General features: G+C 45.1%; 1 protein-coding gene across 1 annotated transcript in view; it reads right to left on the reverse strand.

The window, feature by feature from the left end:
* The window catches only part of FAM20B (FAM20B, glycosaminoglycan xylosylkinase), a 48,365-nt gene extending 38,030 nt beyond the window's left edge, over positions 1-10,335 (reverse strand). Inside the window, exon 1 of the mRNA XM_025368736.1 lies at positions 10,216-10,335. The gene's annotated coding sequence lies outside the window, so the exon portion shown is untranslated. The remainder of the gene's footprint in view (positions 1-10,215) is intronic.
* Positions 10,336-22,273: the final 11,938 nt, after the last annotated feature.

The raw sequence follows: 22,273 nt of genomic DNA on the forward strand, positions 1-22,273 counted from the left end.
CACGCTGGTTTACACCTGTAATCCTAGCACTTTGGGAGGCTGAGGCAGAAGGATTGCTTGAGCCCAGGAATTCGAGACCAGCCTGGGTAACACAGCGAGACGCTGTCTCTATTATTTAAAAAAAAAAAAAAAAAAGAGAGAGAGAGACAGAGAGAGAGGTAGAGTCTGTTTTTCCTCCCTGTGAATCTGGGCTGGCTTTGTAACTTGCTCTGACAACAGAATGTTGTGGAAGTGACTGCGTGCCAGTTCTGGGCCTTGGCCTTAAGAGATCTGGCAGCTTCTACTTTCACGGGATCTAGCTACCATGTAAAGAAGCTCAAGCTAAGACTACCAAATGACAAGTGATCTATATGGAGAGAGAGGTCCAGCCAACCCTTGGCTATCCTGGGCACCCCAGCTGAAGTGCCAGACATGAAGATGACACTTTCAAGGACATTCCAGTCCCAGTTGTGGTCTGGCAGAATACAGTCACTGTTGTGACCCCAGCCTATATGATGTGAGCAGGAACATGTGAGACCAGATGACCTATAAAATTATAAAAAATAATAGGCCAGGCACGGTGGCTCACACCTGTACTCCCAGTACTCTAGGTGGGAGGCCAAGGTGGGCAGATCACCTGAGGTCAGGAGTTTGAGACCAGCCTGGCCAACATGGTGAAACCCCATCTCCACTAAAATACAAAAAATGAGCCAGGCATGGTGGCTCACGCCTGTAGACCCAGCTACTCGAGAGGCTGAGGCAGGAGAATCGCTTGAACCCAGGAGGCGGAGGTTGCAGTGAGTCAACATCACGCCATTGCACTCCAGCCTGGTGACAGAGCAAGAGTCTGTCAAAGAGAGGAGAGGGGAGGAGAGAGGAGGGCAGGGGAGGGGAGGGGAGGAGAACGAACAAATCATTGTCTTAAGCCACTATTATTTTGAGGTAGTCCGTAAAACCCAACATTCTCACATCTCTTCTGCCCCCATCAACTCCTTTTGGGGATACTAAAAATACCAGGTGAGAAGACATAGGGAAATAAATTATGTGACTAAAAACAATTATCTCAGGGAGGGGGTAATCACTAAATTAACCATTAAGTACAAATAAAAATTGATTTGATATATTGTTAGGTCATATTTGTAAATGATTATTAACGGCTTCTGAGGAGCGATATACTTGTTATAAAAGTCATATGTCATTTATGTTTTTCTGTCTTCATTGTATATATTTAGAAAGATACATAATTAACAAAGTCTCTTAAAGGCATCACAAGAAGAAATATATTCTCAACTGGATCATTTACTAAAATCCACTTGCATACTTCAGAGCCCTACTTAGACTTAAAGCACAGAGCAATCAAGGCTAACCTGACACATTCACACATCGACACAAGTCTGGTTTATAAAGCCTAACTTCTATACTTCGGCCAAAGCATAAATAGCAAAAAGCACATCTTTAAGTGCAAAAAAGGTTAGACACACACACACTTTTACCGTGGACTGTCTGGTATACTGTCCTTTTGATTTTTAACTAGCAGTGACAGTAGGGTACTGTGCATATTATTATTAGGTGTTACGAATTTACATCCCCTGTTCCCTAGAAATAAATGTAGTCTCTCCTGACGGTTAGTGGCAGTGATAAGGAAAATTAACAGCATTCAAAAATCTTTTAGTATTGTGTGACAGTCAAGATGTCCAGAAAGTCAAAACCTCCAATATAAAACAGCATTAAGTGTTTATTATCTCAGTAAATGCTGAGTACCCTGGGAAAACCAGCCCACTCCTGCTTTGCTGCCTGCCACAACAGCACGCTATTCTTCCTTTCATCTTCACATGAGGGTCTTCAACTAGAAATAAAAACTAATACCAAGTAATAGCATTAATCAGTATCTACAGATATGTTTTCTTCCTTTCTCTGCTAATTCTCCATTCAAGAAATAGCTTCTTAATTCACCTTTTTATTTTAAATATAAGCTTTCTGTAGCAGAGGGGTTAAAGCATGTCCTCTGGATTCAGAATGCTGGATGCTTCCTTTACCACCTAATGTGGGTCTTGGGAAAGAGATTTAACTTCTGACCTCTCTGGGTCTCAGTTTCTGCATATAAAAAAAATGAAACAAGAATACTATTACCTAACTCACAGGGTTGTTAAAAATGAATGAGCCAGCTACTCAGGAGGCTGAGGTTGCAGTGAGCCAAGATCATGCCACTGCACTCCAGCCTGGGCGACAGAGCAAGATCCTGTCTCAAAAAAAAAAAAAAAAAAAAAAAAAAGATTGAGATCTCTACATGTATTGTGCTAAGATTAGTGCCTGGATGACCCACAGCAATCACTTGTTAGTCATTATCACCATACCAAAACACAAAGATGACCTCCTGAGAGGAGAAAAATGACAAAGAAAACCCTCATTGGAATCAATACACCATAATGTTGTCTTCTTGGTTACATAGTGAGGGGCCAAATCCACATATTGCATTACTAAGAGTTTAGTAGTAATTAGTAGTCTTGTATTTCTGAACCAAATCCTTGCCTAAATTTGAGAAGTAGATAAGACTATGCAAATAGATATCTTCAGAGTGAGTGTCATGCAAAGCAGAAGACTGGGAGGCTGTCACGAATTTGGCCAACCTGTTTCTCTTCTCTACAAAGTTCAATTCTACCACATTCAATGTAACTGAAACAGATGGGAAGCATGAACTTTTCCCATTTCACAAAAAAAGGCTAAAATAGAACGCCTTTCACAACTGTTTTCAGTTTGGAAAATTAGTTCTGTGTTTTAAAGATACAGCTTTTCATGTGCTAAAGCCCTTAAGATAAGCCTTAAGAGTAATTTAAGAGTACAGGTATACAAAATCTAATTCTCACATAATCCAAATTGGTCCAAGTGTCAGGTTTTCCTTACTGTTTTCACTTCCATTTAAACATTTATTTACATCTGTAAACTCAGAATCCCTTATGTGAAATTCTCTAACAAGTTCCCTCTGAAGGAAGGAAACTAAGACCATCACCAGGCATTAATGAAGCATTAAGGTAGTCTTTCTTGCTAGATGTGAAAGTACAAATGAAATAGGCAGTAACTGAATAATTTCTTTTTTTTTTTTTTTTTTTTTTTTTTTTTGAGACGGAGTCTCGCTCTGTCGCCCAGGCTGGAGTGCAGTGGCGGGATCTCAGCTCACTGCAAGCTCCGCCTCCCGGGTTCACGCCATTCTCCTGCCTCAGCCTCCAGAGTAGCTGGGACTACAGGCGCCCGCCACCTCGCCCGGCTAGTTTTTTGTATTTTTCAGTAGAGACGGGGTTTCACCGGGTTAGCCAGGATGGTCTCGATCTCCTGACCTTGTGATCCGCCCGTCTCGGCCTCCCAAAGTGCTGGGATTACAGGCTTGAGCCACCGCGCCCGGCCGAATAATTTCAATAAGTAAACTGAAAAAAAAAACAAATCCCTGCAACCTGTCCCATTTAAATCTTGATTTAGGGCAACGCTCTTCCGTGAAAAATGAAAAGAAAAAAACTTTAGCTCATACTGCTGGCAAGTTCTGTTCTAAAAAACCCACACACACAGTAATCTTGACACTACGTGGAAATGAGTAACAATTTGCATTTTCCTTTAAATAAACCAGGTATAATGAAACTTCCCAAGTTCCAGGTATTTCACAGCTCAACTGTCAGTATAGAACCACCATTTAAGGCTAGATCATAGAAGGTAATTCCTGCATAGTGCTGAAATACAGAATTACAAATAAAACAACATTTTCCTTCAGCTTTTCATATGCTTTCCATCTTTAGTGTTCAATTCATTACAGTTCTTGGAAAACCACATAAACTTTATACAACAATAGACCTCGCATTTTTAGCCTTATATTCTATGGTATGTCAAGCTGACAGCCCACACAGATCACTTTCAGAAACAGTAGAACCTCAAACAGATCTGTGCTGAAATTACAGCTAGGTGGCTCCAAGCATGATCCCTCTGTTATAATATGAACACACATACACACACACAGTTTTTTTTTTTTTTTTTTTTTGGCACATCTGTCTCTTTTAATATACTGTGAGTTTTTCGAGGATGGGATAGATTTTATTCATGTTTTGTACTTCCAAGTAACTTAGCACAGTGCAGGGCCTGTAAGAGGTATCTGATAAGTGTTTGTGGAATAAAAGGAGAGAAGGGCAAGGGAGAAAGACCTTTAGGGTTATAAGAATTTCTTCTAAACTGGCAACTCTCTGGTTTAAAGACTGCCTCTTTCAGAGACATGGCGAAATAAGTCCTACAATGAATTCAGGCATACAGTATATAAAAGATGCAGAAATATCGAATATGTATACCAATTATATGCACTCAATTTAAAGTTGCCACCTTCTGTATATCCTGCTTCCACCTTTCAAGGCCACCGCTATTGCCAACCTGGTTCCTATTATTGGCTGGGATTGAGAGTAAGGACAATTTGGAAATGCTAAAAGGAAGAAAGGAGGTTGTCTAACACACTGCCCAAGGATGATACAAGACAGGGCTGAAATCAGATCTTCAAATATTATTGGCAGTGCTTTCCAAAACAAGAATCCACACGAGTAAGTACTTTCATATTATTTTGGTTTTTTTCTACAGAAAGAACTACAGGAACATAAATGCACCTATACAGAGCACAAGTTCACAATCTACACCAACGATAAGAAACAAACAAAAAAGGTCTCTGGGCAACAAAAACAGTGGTTACAAAGTTCATACCCTAATACTCGGAGAAGAGCAGGTAGAACATAACTAAGCCTATTTAGCTGCTTTACATTCAATGTCAGGAAGCTCCTACTCCACAGATAAGAAGCTGCAAATTTATTTTAATTTTTAATTTTAATTTTAATTTTTTAATTTTTTATTATTATACTTTAAGTTCTAGGGTACATGTGCATAACGTGCAGGTTTGTTACATATGTATACTTGTGCCATGTTGCTGTGCTGCACCCATCAACTCGTCAGCACCCATCAACTCATCAGCACCCATCAACTCATCATTTACATCAGGTATAACTCCCAATGCAATCCCTCCCCCTTCCCCCCTCCCCATGATAGGCCCCGGTGTGTGATGTTCCCCTTCCCAAGTCCAAGTGATCTCATTGTTCAGTTTCCACCTATGAGTGAGAACATGCGGTGTTTGGTTTTCTGTTCTTGTGATAGTTTGCTAGAAGCTGCAAATTTAAAAGAGGGCAGCAGGGATACTAACAGTAGCAAAAGAGCAGCTTTCCACCACCGAAAGAAGACACAGACTGACAACTGAATCCTACTCAAGTAGATTCAATAATTCAAAAACCAGAGAGGACAACCTACATTTTTAAATCATCTCAGAGCCTCACTCAACTACTGCCAGTCTGCTAGTAACAATAACCAAAGCATATAATACATTGTAAAAATTTTTCCACAAAAAGTATAACTAAAAAAAAATTTCGCATATAATACCTTATTTCCCAACATTATTAGGTAAATGAGGCATTGCTATGTATATAAAGCAGAAAGTTAACATCTGAGAGCATGGAATGATAGACTTCACTGCCTCCCTCTGTACTTGGTTCTGTCCTCTTTACACATTCATAATTTCATATTCCTTGACCTGCCTTTATAACATGCCCAAGTTAGCACCCTCTTCTCTAAAGGGGTTATCTTGCCAGAAAGTACAGACCTTAAACATTCACCAAAGTTCAAGGTCTCTTTTCTGCATCAGCTTACATTTTTCTTATCTCGTACTGGGATGACAGATGCACCCCCCAGATTCTTTACATCGGAGATAGGCATTTCTTCTCTTGTTTTTGATAAGAAAGACCAAATCAGAAGTGAGATCTTTGCATTATGTTCTCTTCTAGGCAGCTCGAGCAGTCATGATGACATTATAAGTTAGTCAGAAGCTCGTTTCAATAGCAAAGTAAGCTTCTGTTCTGCAGCCCAGGCCTATGTTAATGAATTCATTAGTACTTGGGGTTACAGCGACAGCTGAAGGAAAACAGGAAGATATATGTAGGTGTAGAAGAAGGAACTGCTGGAGAAGTACTCTAAGAAGGGAAAACTCCCCTCTTCCACCTTCAAAGTAAGGGACAAGGGCAGTCAGGTCAATGCTATTGGCATGCCCATTACCAAGAGCTCTAAGTTCTTCTATTAATGCAAAAACGCTGGCTATCAATCCAACTGCCCAATTAGCCTAGCCAGAACAGACTGCAGGAGCAAGGTTGTGAAGCCGCACCTCACTGGAACCTACACAGGCTACTCCCAGGCTGCAGGTGGCTTAGAACACCATATAATCACAGAAGCAAATAACACACCTCTACAGCATGTTTTGAACAGTAATCTGAAACACATTTTCTAGGCTTTTTTTCTTTTGACAAAAAGAGAAACTAAACAATTTAGTATGTACATTAGAATATTTCCCCTTCCCTCATACTGTTGTCCATTTATTCATTCAACTGACAAATATTTATTGTACACCTTCTACATACAGGCACTGTCAGGTGCAGAGAGAAAAATACACAGATACACAGATTACTGTAACAATTACAAGCAACTGCAGGGCCTCATTGTAACTGTGCTCCCCATCCCAATCCACAAAACCACCTGGCACTTAGTCCCAGAAGGACCTGACATTCAGATTTGGAAGACAGTCTCCTTTGTTTTTTTGGTTGTTTTTTGAGATGGAGTCTCGCTCTGTCACCAGGCTGGAGTGCAGTGATGCAATCTTGGCTCACTGCAACCTCTGCCTCCTGGGTTCAAGCGATTCTCCTGCCTCAGCCTCCTGAGTAGCTGGGACTACAGGCATGCACCACCACGCACAGCTAATTTTTGTATTTTCAGTAGAGATGGGGTTTCACCATGTTGGCCAGGATGGTCTCAATCTCTTGATCACAATCCGCCTGCCTTGGCCTCCCAAAGTGCTGGGATTACAGGTGTGAGCCACCGCTCCCGACCAACTGTCTTTTTATGTATTCTTACAGAATACGAAGAATGCCCTCCTGCTTCTGTTATGAGATTGTGGCAATCACCAAGAGACAACCTCTGTGGTTAGCTTTTATTTTATAATCTTTTATATCATGGAATTATTTTATGTTAAATTGATAATTCCTTGACTTTTAGTTCATTCTCTTGATTTCCATTTGCAGATTCCAGCCCTTTCACACAACCTTAAAGTTTCTGCTTCTTATCTCTTCTGAATTTTAAATTCCTAAATGAAATTTTCTGTTCCTTTACTTTCAGGGCAGACTTCAGTTTCCTACACTTTATGTGTCTACCATTTCACTGGCGTAAAATCCTAAACTAAAGGCTGTCTCTTGGTGACTGCCACAATCTCATAACTGAAGCAGGAGGGCGTTCTTTGTATTCTGTAAGAATACATAAAAAGACAGTTGGTCCGGGGCAGTAGTCACACCTGTAATCCCAGCACTTTGGGAGGCCGAGGCAGGCGGATCATGGTCAAGAGATCGAGACCATCCTGGCCAACACGGCGAAACCCCGCCTCTACTAAAAATACAAAAATTAGCTGTGCGTGGTGGTGCACACCTGTAGTCCCAGCTACTCAGGAGGCTGAGGTAGAAGAATCGCTTGAACCCAGGAGGCAGAGGTTGCAGTGAGCCAAGATTGCATCACTGCACTCCAGCCTGGTGACAGAGCGAGACTCCATCTCAAAAAACAACCAAAAAAACAAAGGAGACTGTCTTCCAAATCTGAATGTCAGGTCCTTCTGGGACTAAGTGCCAGGTGGTTTTGTGGATTGGGATGGGGAGCACAGTTACAATGAGGCCCTGCAGTTGCTTGTAATTGTTACAGTAATCTGTGTATCTGTGTATTTTTCTCTCTGCACCTGACAGTGCCTGTATGTAGAAGGTGTACAATAAATATTTGTCAGTTGAATGAATAAATGGACAACAGTATGAGGGAAGGGGAAATATTCTAATGTACATACTAAATTGTTTAGTTCCTTTGTCAAAAAAAAAAAAAAAGCCTAGAAAATGTGTTTCAGATTACTGTTCAAAACATGCTGTAGAGGTGTGTTATTTGCTTCTGTGATTATATGGTGTTCTAAGCCACCTGCAGCCTGGGAGTAGCCTGTGTAGGTTCCAGTCAGGTGCAGCTTCACAACCTTGCTCCTGCAGTCTGTTCTGGCTAGGCTAATTGGGCAGCTGGATTGATAGCCAGTGTTTTTGCATTAATAGAAGTATCTGGCTTTAGGGTTTTACACCAATGAAATGATAGACACACAAAGTGTAGGAAGCTGAAGTCTGCCCTGAAAGTAAAGGAACAGAAAATTTCATTTAGGAATTTAAAATTCAGAAGAGATAAGAAGCAGAAACTTTAAGGCTGTGTGAAAGGGCTGGAATCTACAAATGGAAATCGAGAGAATGAACTAAAAGTCAAGAAAGTATCAATTTAACATAAAGTAATTCCATGATATAAAAGATCATAAAAATAAAGATGATAGAAACAGTGATTTCTTTTTCTCTAATCTTAAGAACCAAAAAGAAAAGCAGGGCATGTGTTTTCTAGCTTCCATTAATTCACCAAAACATAGCTATTGTTCTGCTAGTTCTAGAGAAACGAATAGCGCGTACCAATGTCACATTTTCACCAGCCAGAAAAGAAATGCTGTGAACTCCAAGACGTCTTGATCATCTTTAACCCGTATCCATATTTATCACTGCACTTTATCATCAGTGGGGCTGAGAGTCTGAATTATTACACTTGTGTGTGCCTTTTTAATTCTCCTTTGATAAGCAATTTCAAATGGGAAAGGGACTCCTGCTGACTGATTCCATCGTACGGTTCTAGAGGCCAAAGTCCAACATCTTTGCAAACTTTAGAAAAGTTATTAATAGAAAACATTGATTTTAAATCTCCCTGAGATTGGCTATGAGTCTGGGCAAATAATTTAGCATCTTCACCATTTGTACCTCAGTTTCTCAAAGACAGTCGTGATAACAAATCCTATTTGAGGAACTGCTCTAAGCTTAGCTCAAAGATCCTGCATAAACTCAAATGTTTGTAATACATAAGCACAGAGATCCCTAACCAGATTTTTAGAAATCAACGCCAGTGAAATTTATGCAAGAATTTACAATGCAAGAAGGATAGGCGTGGCTAATAAATGGCAATCTTAACTTGTACCAGATTATAGATTTATAAAGTCCTACAATTTAAAGGCTAAAGGCTAAAAAAACCCCACATTCCTACTTCACTTCCAAGTGAGAAATCAAACATCCAGAGGGAAGCTGGCTGGGTGGGGAAGATGCTGATATCTGGCACTAGACCCAAGTCGCAATACCAAGCAACTCTCATTTTCCCAAATTAGAAACTCCTTATGTCCATCCCAATGATGGTATGGCCTTTAAAAGGACTAATAATTCCATAAAGACTAACCAAGCCCTGTTACCCCTATTTTCCCTCCAATTCATCCTTCTACCCCTTGTCTTCCTATCCGGAGACTGGCAGGTTAAAAGAAGTCAGATCAGAATGAATCTCTTATCAGAACCCACAATCAAGGACGCAGCTCGACAACTATTCACATTCATCACTAAGGGCAACGTATCGGTCCGCTCTTAATCGCGGGGCCGTCACACCCGGAAATGAAATCTCAAGCGCAGCCCACTGAGGGCTAACATAGCATTCCTTAAGTTGTGCCCTTCTGCGAGCGCCCGGCGCACGACCCCAAGAGACCGCGGGCCCCGGGTACGGTTGCCCCGCCTCCCGCCTCCCGCCTCCGGCCTGCAGGTCACTCGCGCTTCCTGGCCACGAGGCGGGCCCAGCAAAGACCCCGTGAGGGCGCGTTCCCTGGGCTGTCGCAACGGGCACTCCGGGAAACACAAGAGAGACACCGGGGCCAATCGCCTCTGGAGACCGCGGAAGGGGACGAGAGACGGTCACTAGAAGGACCCCCGGCAGCCTGAGGCGGCCCCAGGTGGGGCCCGCGCCTCAGGTGGGCCAGGGAGGTGGCGGCCGAGGCCGCGTCCCTTCAGCCGCGACCGCAGGCAGCGACGCGCGGCCCGAGCGGGTCTCCCAGGAAGCCTCGGGCCCTCGCCCGGGACCCGCCCGCGGCCACTTGGGGACGGCTCAGGGCACCGGTGCCCGGCCCCTCAGGGAGGCGCCCCGCCCCCGGGCGGCCCCAGCCCAGCGCGCGCCACGCACCGCGCCCCGCCCGCGTGCCGGTCCGCATTTTCCCGCCCGCCGCGCCGGGGGCGGGGGTCGCGCGCCCTCCCCCGCCCCCAAGCCACTCACCTGTCGGGCCCTAGGCTAGCTCCATGGCCGCCCGCGCGGTGCGGTGCGGCGCGGGCCCGGCCGCCCCCGCCGCCTCCGGGGAGGGGCAGCCCCACGCCGCGCTCACCGCCCCCAGCCGCCGCCGCTACTGCGGCTCCCGCCCACCCCCGGCCCGGCCATTCCCAGGCCACCTCTCCCCGCGCAGAGCGGCAGTCCCACACCCACCCCCCGCCTCCGCGGCCCCCGACTGTTGGTACCGTCCTAGCGTAACGCCTGCCCCGCGGCCAATCCCAGCGCTCGCTCGGCGCGGCCCCGCCCCTGCCCCAGTAGGCGGCCCCTACCGGACCCGCGCCGGACGGCCCCCCTTAACCTCTTCCGTACCAGGCCCGTCGGCTTAACTCCCTCGGCGCCGGCGCCGGCGCCGGTGCCGGTCTCTACACCTCTCGGCCGCGCCGCCCCGCCCGCTTACATAAACTGGCCTCTCGCTTCTCACTTCCTTCGCTCTTTCTTTTTTCTTTTCCTTTATTTGTCCTCCATCCCCCTCACCCCATCTTCGCTTTTTCTTTCCTGCTTTTCTTGGGTAGGTAGGCAGCCAGGCAGCAGGACTGGAGAGTTGCGGTCCCCTAGGTCAGCTTCTGTTTGTGAGAAGCATTTTCCTTCCTCCTGTTGCTTTTTTAATTTGCCTTGACTTCTGCTCGGAGCTTCTGCCTATCTAAATGTATCCCCCGCCTCTTTTGCCCAGAAAAAGGCTAGCCTTCCCACTGAGTGCAAATGGCTCTTCCTTCGGACCAGAGCAGAGCGTCCTGCTACATACTTTCAGGAGTATCCCACAAAATTATGATTCATTTACTGTAATATTAGTTGTTTTACATCTGTCTTTTGCTAAGGACCGTAAGCCCCATGAGGGCAGGTCAGTCGCCCCTGGGTCGCCAGTGCCCGACCGCAGTGCACCCAGTGGGCGCGGATAAATGGTGTGAATGAAAGATTCTCCCTTCCATTTGTTTGCTTTCCGCTGACTTTATACAGAGCGCCACTGTGTCCATCCGTTTATTCACCATGTACTAAAGCGCAAACTTAGTGTGACTGACCCTGAAATATAATGCAGATTACTCCATGGAATAAGATGCGTGAGGGGGAAAGACTGAGCTGACACCTTTTTCTTCAGGCCACATAGTTCATTTAATCAGTAAGGTGTACTGAACAGAATTCTTTCTTACTGGCTGTATGATATCGGATATGCCAGTTAACTTTGCTGAGCATCAGTTTCCTTAACTGGAAAATGGGAGTTAATAACTTCACAGGGTTATTGTGAGGATTAAGTTAGGAAATGTGAGGGGAAAGTACTCTAAGATTGTTGTGTAGGATTAGCTGTTATTCATCTGTGTATTTACTGAGCATTTACTATCAGGAGATCCTAGAGAAATAATTGGGCTTGACACCCGCTCCAGACAATGTAGTTAGGGAGGCAGTATCAATCTCTGCAGGGGGCGTACAGTCAAATGCAGAAGGCTTTGTATCAGCCTTTTGCTGCGTGTAGTTGAAAAGGTTTGGAGGTTTAGAGGTTGTTTTCTGGCCAGGGAATATATAATTCTTGGGAAAATGAGCTGGGTGATAATGAGAATCTACCTTATTTCTCTGCACAGGAAGATCGGTCTGCCTGCAGTTGGCTAATATCCCTGAACCTTGCTCACTACATCAGGAGATCATAAAGCAAAAGGGTAAATCAACAGTTCCTTTAAGACACTTTACTCAAAAGGATTCTCCTTTCTTGCCTGTAACTCTGAGAAGGACAGTGAGGGTGAACGCTCCAACTGTCACTGTTCAGGAAAAGGCCAGCTTATCCTGCAGCCTCAGCTCCCTGGGCGGATGATCCCTTCTGTCTTTAAGGATTTTCAGGTGGGGCAGGGGGCAGTCATTGCCTCTCCAAGCATCCCACTTCAGTGCTTAATTTCGCATCCATCTATCCATCCCACCTACTGCAGGACAGATACACTTCCTCCTTTTCTGTCCTCGGAGAAGGAGAGCCATGGGTTCAGGGCCTCTCTGTGAAAGGCTTTCAGACGACAAAATTGTTCTGCCCCCAAGTTTTCCCTTCTCCGTGCTGCATTACCCAGACCCTTCTCGAGTGTATGCATAGCACCAGCACCGTGCCTGACACTCCACAATGTCAGTTTCTGCCCTCTCCCCCTGTACTGAGTTATTTTCCAACCAATCAACAGTCAATATATTCTAAATATTATGAGGGATGCAATCACTTAAGAAGGGCGTTTACGTGACTAGCACACAGGAAGCAGCTGCAAGGAATAGGGACACTTAATGCAGCACAGACTCTGTGATCACTGAAAGAATCACAGTCCAGGAAAACAGTGTGGGCTGGTATTGAGGTGAGCAAAATATGGGTAGGAGAAGAGAGGAATAATATGAACCAAAGTTAGGCAGTGCTCTGTGAACGTACAGCTGCCATCTTCAGCAGATAGGCATGACAGGAGAATTGTTCATTTGTTTGTTTATTCATTCATTCGCTGATGCATACATTCATTCATTTAATGAATGTCTACCAAATGCCAGGCACTGAGTTACCAGACCATGCAAAGATGAAGAAAGCCTGGTTCCCATTCTGAGAAGCTGGCAGGAACCCCAATTAAGGAGGTCTGAGCACTTTGTCAAAACTCCTGTGTTGCTCCTTTTACCACTCATACAATGTATGGTTCTACGTGTCTTTATCTAATCTCCTCTTCATCTTTCTTCCTTGTTCCCAAACTGCAAGGATTTTTAAAGACATACACTATTTCATTTTTATTCCCACTTGTAGAGTGCCTCATACAAAGTACCTTCTCCACATTGATGTGTTGAAGCTTATTGAGTTAAATACCAGAGCAGGAATTTGGCTGTCCCCCTCCAGCCAAGGGTGGTAGGCATCCTTAGCAGAAGGAAGGATAGTAGCCCCAATGTGGAACCCCAATCTTGGAATTAGCCTCAGTGTGGAACCCACCAGAAGCTTGTCTGTGGCCTGCAGAATTCAATAGGAACACCTGTGCTTGGCATTTACTGCCATAGTCACCTTTTCAGGCCCATTTTCTGCTAATTCCTTATCCTCCACCCTAAGAGGCTCACTTGCTCGCCTTTCCCTGCCCTTATGGTTGTGATCACATTGATTCTTCCTCCAGGAAATCCACCTCACTCCCACCAGTAAAAATGTTATACAGCTTTCAGTGCTTCTTGTTCATGAAGCCTTTCATAGCCTTCCCAACTGCACATGCTTTCCTTGGCTTCTGAGACCCAGCACTTTATTTGTAACTGTCTTGCGGTGGGGTGTATTGAAGTCTTTGGGGATCTGTCTGACCCCGTTCCCCGGGTTGTATTGACATCTGCGTCTTCTGTAACACTAACACGGCACATGGCCCATGGTAGCTATGCAATGCTTGAAAGGAAAGTTTGAGAACAGGTACTGCAGAGCAGGGAATTGAGCCCCAGAGACTTGTTTCTTGGTCCCTTCATCATTGTAAGCATTTTCCTTAAACTGTTTCAGAATTTCCAAGTCTCTGCCAATGTGTCAAGCCCTAGGACTCCAATAACAGTCCAGCAATCCCAAGTTAGAAGGAGGATATTGTCTCAAGGTGCTTTTGCGTACACGAAGGCAAAATACACACGCATGCATGCACACACAGTTTCTTTTAACCTAGGTAATACAGCCATCATGATGGATCCCTCTGAAACTAATTAAGTTAATTCTACATCAAGCAAGTTGAGAGGAGCCCTAGGAAAGCTCACGCTGTTCCAAGGTGCCAGGAGCCTGGGGAGTGACAGGGAAGGCTAGTGAGTAAAGGAGCACATGTATCTCTTTGTTTCCTTCCAGGAGCATGTGCCCTGCCTCAGCTGCTTCCCAGGCAGGTTTGTTCTCTGCACTGGGCTGTCTGTGGACAGCTGCTTCTGCATTTCTTTCCCAATGGGGCAAACTCCTTTCTTTCATTTTGCCACCAGCTCTGCAGAGCTACTCCCAGCCCGCCTCTTGCTTATAGCAACGGACTGCCCACTCACCCCATCACGTGGCACCCCTGTCAATGCCATCTGAGCAAACAACTCACATCCCAGGGACAGCATCATGAGCCACATACATACACAGGCACACCCAGCTTCTCTGCTGAGACATTCGGGCTGCGGATTCTGAAAGTGGTGGGAATCTTCCGGTTATTTTTTCACTCTAGCAATATTATTTTTAAGAAAAGCTTTATTGAGATATACATACCACAAAACTCACTTGCTTAAAATATACTCAGTGTCTTTTAGTATATTTACAGAGTTGAGCAACCGTTAACATAATCTAATTTTAGCACATTTTCATCACTCCCAAAAGTAATACGGGTTGTTTTCTCTTTTATTCTGAAAATATATTTACCTAATTTTGTTCTTTAAATCTGCACAGTAAAAGCAAAAAGAAAAATACATTAATGGATATGTTAGATTTCTAGAGTTAGTAAGAAATGCAGAGAAGTTGTGGCTCTCAAAGCTGTGTTTCACTTAACTGTCATGTATGGCTATAGAAATTTGTTTAACTACCCCAAAATGTACACTTTTTTGTGGTATATACGCTTCAGTAAATGTCCAGGGCCACATCTTTGACATTTTCCAGTTTGTTGTGAATTTCTCTAATGCCACATATGACTCTTCAAGGGATTGAGTGGAGACAATATTGCAAATTCCGCATTGCTAATTCCCACAAGGCAATACTTTTGTAATATGCCTAGGATGGTACCACAGGCATATTGGTATTTAATACACATTGTTTTGTTGTTGTGATGGAAGCTCTTTAATTTTTATTGACTCAATTCAATGCACGAAGTAATTGCAGCCACATGGAAGTTCTGGGTTCCTCAGACTTCTCTTTGAGACCCTGCTTGGAAAGCCAGGAAGCTTCTACCATCCATGGATAATGTGGTAAGGAGTTCAGCAGAAGGCTGTTATCCATGGATAATGTGGTAAGGAGTTCAGCAGAAGGCTGTCTGAGCCTCTCTCATGGCTGGCTGGGGGATGTGCTAGAGGACAGTTCTCAGTCGGGGCAGAGGGGCTTTTTTTTTTTTTTTTTTTCTCTGACAAAGTCTCCCTCTGTCGCCCAGGCCGGAGTGCAGAGGCGCGATCTCAGCTCACTGCAACCTCTGCCTCCTGAGTTCAAGAGATTCTCCTGCCTCAGCCTCCTGAGTAGCTAGGACTACAGGCGCGTGCCACCATGCCTGGCTAATTTTTGTATTTTTAGTAGAGATGGGGTTTTGCCACATTGGCCAGGCTGTCCTCAAACTCCTGACTTCAAGTGATCCTCCTGCCTTGGCCTCCCAAAGTGCTGGGATTACAGGCTTGAGCCACTGTGCCCAGCCCAGAGGAGCTTTTTAAATAGCTCTATGCCTGTCCCCATCTGCAAAGATTTGAATTTAATAGTCTTGTGGTGAGATCCTAGCAAGAATATTTTTTAAAACTTCCGTTTATTCTAAGTTGCAACCAAGGCTGAGAACCACTGTCCTACTAGTGACTAAGCCAGGGCCATGTTAATAGGTTGAATCATGTGAAATTGTCATCTTTATAGGGCAAAGTTGAACATGGACAATTTTATATAGTTCAATCTAATATACAGGCAATTGGGTTTTATTCTCAAGGGAAGATAGCTTGGTCTTTTTGGTAATCTTCTATAGGAAGCCAGCCATTTCTCTCCAAGTGCTTATCCTTCTGTGAGCAAGCATGAGAAAGATGTGACAAGAAAGTCAGTGCTCTGTTGTTCAAGATGCCGCCCCTTGGTGGACCAGACCCCCTACATCTTTCCTTCCAGTGGGGCTTAGACATATAGAAGCCTGTGGCTGTCAGGCATGAAGGGAAATGAGCAAAGCAGGCCAAAGGTGAGGCAACCAGAAGGATTGAGGGAACATGACGTACCAGAGAGCCTGGTCCCTCCTTCAAAGGCATTTACATTTCTGTGTGTGTGTGTGTGTGTGTGTGTGTGTACACACACATACACAGAGCAGGCCAAATCATAGACATCTATGGGTTGAAATCTAGTCTTCAGTCCTACAGTTTGTGATCCTCTCCTGGAAGGTAGATGTTTGTGGCACAGGGAGGTGACCCAGAACAGAGGAGGACAAGGTACTCAACACAGTGGGACTATAAGCCCAGGGAGAAAGAACCAGTACCTCACTGATGCCTGCTATACCCCTCTGGGGCCCATGGGTGAAATGGGGAGGCATGGCATGTAGGTAGGGAGATCCCTCAGGCAAGGGAATATAGGGGACCACTGAAGGGAATGTGCTAGGATTTTCAGAGATGTTAGCAAAGCTTTGGAAGAAATGGTAATACCAGGCTGGTATTTCACCATGGCAATGCACAAGAAAGGGTCTCGGCCTGGCATGGTAGCTCACGCCTGTAATCCAAGCACTTTGGGAGACCGAGGTGGGCAGATCACCTGAGATCGGGAGTTCGAGACCAGCCTGACCAACATGGAGAAACCCTGTCTCTACTAAAAATACAAAATTAGCTGGGCATGGTGGCGCAAGCCTGTAATCCTAGGTACTCGGGAGGCTGAGGCAGGAGAATCACTTGAACCCAGGAGGCAGAGGTTGAGGTGAGCCAAAATCGCACCATTGCACTCCAGCCTGCGCAACAAGAGCAAAACTACATAACTCCATCAATAAAAAGAAAGAGAGAAAGAGAGAGAGAGAGAAAAAGGGGGAGGGAGGGAGGGAGAGAGAGAGAGAGAGAAAGAAAGAAAGAGAGAAAGAAAGAGAAAGAAAAAAGAAAGGAGAAAGAAAGAAAAAGGGTCTCACTTAATGTGACCACTACTCATCCTACCAAAACCATCAGTTGTCTTAGACTCATCTTTCTCACCCCCACCTCTGATTAGCATGAAGTTCGCTGACTATGGCTGCTAGAGACTGCGCAATCCATCTCCTTCCTTCCAGCCACCCAACCACTGCTCATATTCAGGCACCATTTTCTCCCCATTGGATTATGACAACGGTTAATTTTATGTGTCAACTTGATTGGGCCATGGGATGCCCAGATAAATATCATTTCCAGATATATCTGTTAGGGTGTTTCTGGAAAAGATTAGCATTTGAATTGGTGAACTGAGTCAAGCAGATGGCCCTCCCCAGTGTGGGTGGACTGTATCCAATCTGTTCAGGATATAAACAGAACAAAAAGGTAGAAGAAGGTTGAATTTGGTCTCTGACTACTTTAGCTGGGATGTGGGTCTTCCCCTGCCCTTGCTACCCCTGCTTCTCAGGCCTTCAGATCTGGACTGGAATCTATATCATTGGCCCTCTGGCTGTCAGGTTATACCACCAGCTTTCCTGGGTCCCCAGCTTGCAGTCAGCAGATTGTGGGACTTCTTAACTTCCATATTCACATGAGCCAATACCTTCTTATAAGTCCCTTTCTAGAGAGATGTATATATATAGATCCTATTGGTTCTGTTTCTCTAGAGAACCTTGACTGATACAGATTTCATGCTATGGACTGAGTGTTTGTGTCCCTACAAACTCATAACTTAATGGTATATGATGAACAACTTCTATATTATTACATATTTTTACTATAACATTTTGTTAAATCACAACATTTTTCAAAGATCTTTGGGGCCAGGCATGGTGGCTGATGCCTGCAGTCCCAGCACTTTGGGAGGCCGAGGCAGGCGGATCACCTGAGGTCAGGAGTTTGAGGCCCACCTGGCCAACATAGTGAAACTCTGTCTCTACTAAAAATAAAAAAATTAGCCGGGCGTGATGGCGGGCACCTGTAATCCCAGCCACTCGGGAGGCTGAGGCATGAAAATTGCTTGAACCTGGGAGGCGGAGTTTGCAGTGAGCTGAGATCGCACCACTGCACTCCAGCCTGGGCAACAGAGTGAAACTCCATTTCAAAAAAAAAAAGATCTTTGGTATTCCATGCTGAGGTTATACTGAAGTTTGTTTAGCCTGTTCCTTGTAAGTTAGACATTTAGGCTGCTTGCATTGAGAATTTTTTAATAAAGGTCATGGGGCAGACATGCATAACAGAGATGGCGGTGATCTCCCAGGACCCAGGCACATGTGACACAGAGGGAACTTGTCATGGATACAGCACAGTTCCACTCCAAAGGCTCCTGGAGAATCCATAAGCAGCTGGAATTATCCTCTTTGATGATTCATCCAGATGTCAAGGGCAGAACGCCCTCTGGCCTTCTTAGCTAGCTGCCTGCTAATCAGTGGCTTATCCAAGAAAAGGCAAAGTTCATTATCTTTCACACGTCTGCAGTTTTTCATTTTTCTCCTTTCTCCTCTTTCCCCACTTCTTATTTTGGCTCTGATGTAGGAACTAAAGCTATTATTGGTTTCCCCTGTATACAAGTAAATGGTGCCCTAATAATTAACCCTGTGTCTTTGAATTATTCTTTGATACTATTATACACAGTCTTTCTGTGCTCATTCTTGTAGCTAAATGGTGTGCTTATTCAGGACCGTGTTCTGTGGCACTAACTTCTAGTGGATGCTGTGTGACTGTATTGGCCCGTTTGACTCCAGCCCATAATGTGAAGGAAGGCAGTTTTCAGCATCACAGGTTATAAAATGCACCAAAGAATGACATAATGACACAAATAAATATAGAATGCTCAATGAAAAGCTAAGTACTGGAGAAACTTACAAGGAAAATGAAAATAATTCCAGCCCTTCAAGTCTTACCTTCCTCCATACACAAACACAGACTGGCAATTCACAAGTAAATGCAAGGTTTTCAACATCCAACGGTTTGTAGTCATGAAGAAAAAAGTCAAAAGTAAAACACTCCATACAGTGCCTTTCCTTGTCCTTTTTAAAACTCAAAAGAGGCTCAAGCAACAACATTCTCCTTCTGAGTTGAAACCAACAGGAGCTGAGGCTGTCCTGGGACAGTGGTCCTTTTATGAACTGGGAGCGAAGACTGGGCTTATTCACAGGACTTGTGGGGCAGTTGGACCATACCCTTTCTGGGCTGCTTGCCAGTGTGTGGTTTGGGCTGGGTCTTGATGGGACTGCTGACCTCCAGAGGGCAACATGAGGTGTGCTTTTGAACCAGCCTTCCTTCAGGGAAGCTTTAATGTCAAGTATGAGATGTGGCTCTTGATAGATTTTCAATCCTCATTTCCTGAGCTGCTGCTGTGTGCTGGGCATGGGGACAATAAGGACACCTTGCTGGCCTGTGCAGGATCCCAGTCCAGTGGGGAGACTGACACATAGGCCCAGAATCACAGTAAAATTTTTTCATGCCATCATTTGTATAACAGACATCTACTGGTCAGCTCTTTATACCAGCTCCACGATTCCAAAAGAGGAAGGGTTTCGTAGAGGCTGTCTGGTTGGAAAGGGGTAGCTAGGGCACTAGATGGAAGCAGTTTTTTCATAGATTATACACTGCAGGCTATAAATATAGCAAAATTTTCCAAAGGTGTTTTTATTCATATACGTATGATTAAAAAAATGTTTCTCAGTTTCCATGTCATTACATATATTGCCACACTCTAAAATGGGTTTTTCTTATTTGATTATTACTTGGGGTGGTAGGGGAGGCACTAATAGACATAATAGATAGTAAGAGGCAGTACATTCTCCCTAAACCACTCCTCAGGCTGCATTAAGTACAGAGGATGCCATCTAACACTGCCTGGAAGCAAGCAGGGGCTTGCCATGCAGGAGGGGAGTCAGCAAGCAAATGCAAAATGCAGTACAATTTAGCAAGTGTTGCTCATTCATCTGCTTAATGGCTCATTCTTTTAGTGTTTATTGAGTCCCTACTGCAGCCAGCTACAGTGCTGGGCCCTGAGGGTGCTCATTCTCAGAACTCACAGGGCAGTGAGATCCTAGGAGAAGGGTTGCATGATAAAACACAGGTGGTCCCATTAAATTTGAATTTCAAGAACAATTTTTTGGTATAAGTTTGTCCTATGCAATGTTTTTATTTGCTAAGTCTCACAACCCTACCAAGGCGAGACCATATAGAATGCAGAATGCTCACGGCCGGGCGCGGTGCCTCACGCCTGTAATCCCAGCACTTTGGGAGGCCGAGGTGGGTGGATCACCTGAGTTCAGGAGTTTGAGACCATCCTGGCCCACATAGTGAAACACTGTCTCCACTAAAAATACAAAAATTAGCCTGGTGTAGTGGCGCACACCTGTAATCCCAGCTACTTGGAAAGCTGAGGCAGGAGGATCACTTGAACCTGGGAGGCAGAGGTTGCAGCGAGCCGAGATCACGCCACTGCACTCCAGTTTAAAAAAATTAACCTGGCGTGGTGGCACGCACCTGTAGTCCCAGCTGCTTGGGAGGCTGAAGTGGGAGAATCGATTGAACCTGGGAGGTGGAGGTTGCAGTAAGCCGAGATCACACTACCGCACTCTAGCGTGGGTGACAGAGCAAGACCCTGTCTCAAAAACAAAACAAACAAACAAAAAGAATGCAGAGTGCTCAGTACACAGAGGGTGAGGAGGAATTCCTCAGGTATCTGCTTACGTGGCATGCCCTCAGCAAGGCTGCCATGAGCATCTTATCATTCTGTAGTCCTTTACCTTAATCATTCTGAAATTATATAGGATGATAAGCAAGGATTATCAACCTTGCCCAGGTGAATGTACTCCCCAAGAGCAGGGTCCTTATCTGTCCTAATTCCCAGCACATAGGTGGGGCATAACTACTTGTGGAATGAATGAAAGTTCCTGGGGCAGATGGATGGCATGGTGGTCAGAAAAGGCTTCACAGAGAGGTGGATTGGAGTAGGGCCTAAAGAAAATGAGGGGTTTACGAGGTGGACAGAGGGGAGGGAGGGACACTCCAGGCAGAGGGATCAGTGTGAGCAGAGACATGGAGGAATGGAAGAGCCAGTGGCCAGATTGTTTTTTTTTTTTTTTTTTTTAGAGACAGTGTCTTGCTCTGTCACCCAGGCTGGAGTGCAATGATGTAATCTCGGCTCACTGCAACTTCCACCTCCCAGGTTTGAGTAATTCTCCTGCCTCAGCCTCCTGAGTAGCTGAGACTACAGGCATGTGCCACCATGCCCAGGTAATTTTTGTATTTTTGGTAGAGAGGGGGTTTCACCATGTTGGCCAGGATGGTCTTAAACTCCTGACCTCAGGTGATCCACCTGCCTTGGCCTTCCAAAGTGCTGGGATTACAGGCATGAGCCACCGTGCCCGGCCCCAAGTGGCCAGGTTTTATAGGAGTGCTGGGGATGTGTCTGGGAAGCAGTAGGGATCAGGGAAAGCGGCAAGGGCCTGACCAGGTTCTTGTGAGCCTGCCTAGGTGAGGGAACCAAGTGGGTTTTAGGAGGAGGGGAATTGAAGAGATGTGGGGTCAGAGCAGAGAGGGCAGCCCAGAAGCTATCCGCCTAGCAATGGTCTGAGCAAGAAGGGCTGAAGGTCTGAAGCAGGCAGGGATGGTGAGAGTGAGGAGATCATTTGTGGGTATTTAGGAGAAAGAATCAGTAGGACTTGGGTGTAGAAAGTTCTACAAGCCAAGGTAACAGATACTGCCACATTTGGGGGAGAAAGGATGACATTCCAGGAGGGCAGGGGCAAAGCCTTGGGAGAGAGAAAGGAGTTCTGAGCTCAGCAAGCAGCATGTGCATACAGGCTGAGGCGCAATGGGCATGACCCTGTAGGGGCATGGCAGGTACTGTATGATCCAGGGTGACCCTGAAGGCCCTGTTCCGTAATTCCCTCTATGTGGATTCATAGCAGCTCATGGCCCTGGCCTCACCAGCTGGGAGGAGCTGTGGGTTATGGGTAAGAAGGATCTAGTGGGTGATAAGTTATCTTGTGTGCCCCCAGAGGGACTCTTCACTGGCTTGATGTCAGCAAATTCTTCCTTGGGGAGTTGTGGCAGCTCCAGCTATTTCCGAGTGGTAAGGTCCAAAGATTAAAAGGTGAACACACAAGAATGGACAGTGAGCTAATGGCATTTCATAGGACGGTGGTCATTCCAAAGCCACATGAACAGTAGGATAAGAAATTAAGCTCATGAATGTCTGCCCTCAACCAGGTCTTATCCTAGTTCTCAAAGGCCTCTGCCATCTTCTCTTCCTGCTTGCACT

This window comes from Theropithecus gelada, chromosome 1, assembly GCF_003255815.1.
Source record: "Theropithecus gelada isolate Dixy chromosome 1, Tgel_1.0, whole genome shotgun sequence".
Classification (NCBI taxonomy): domain Eukaryota; kingdom Metazoa; phylum Chordata; class Mammalia; order Primates; family Cercopithecidae; genus Theropithecus; species Theropithecus gelada.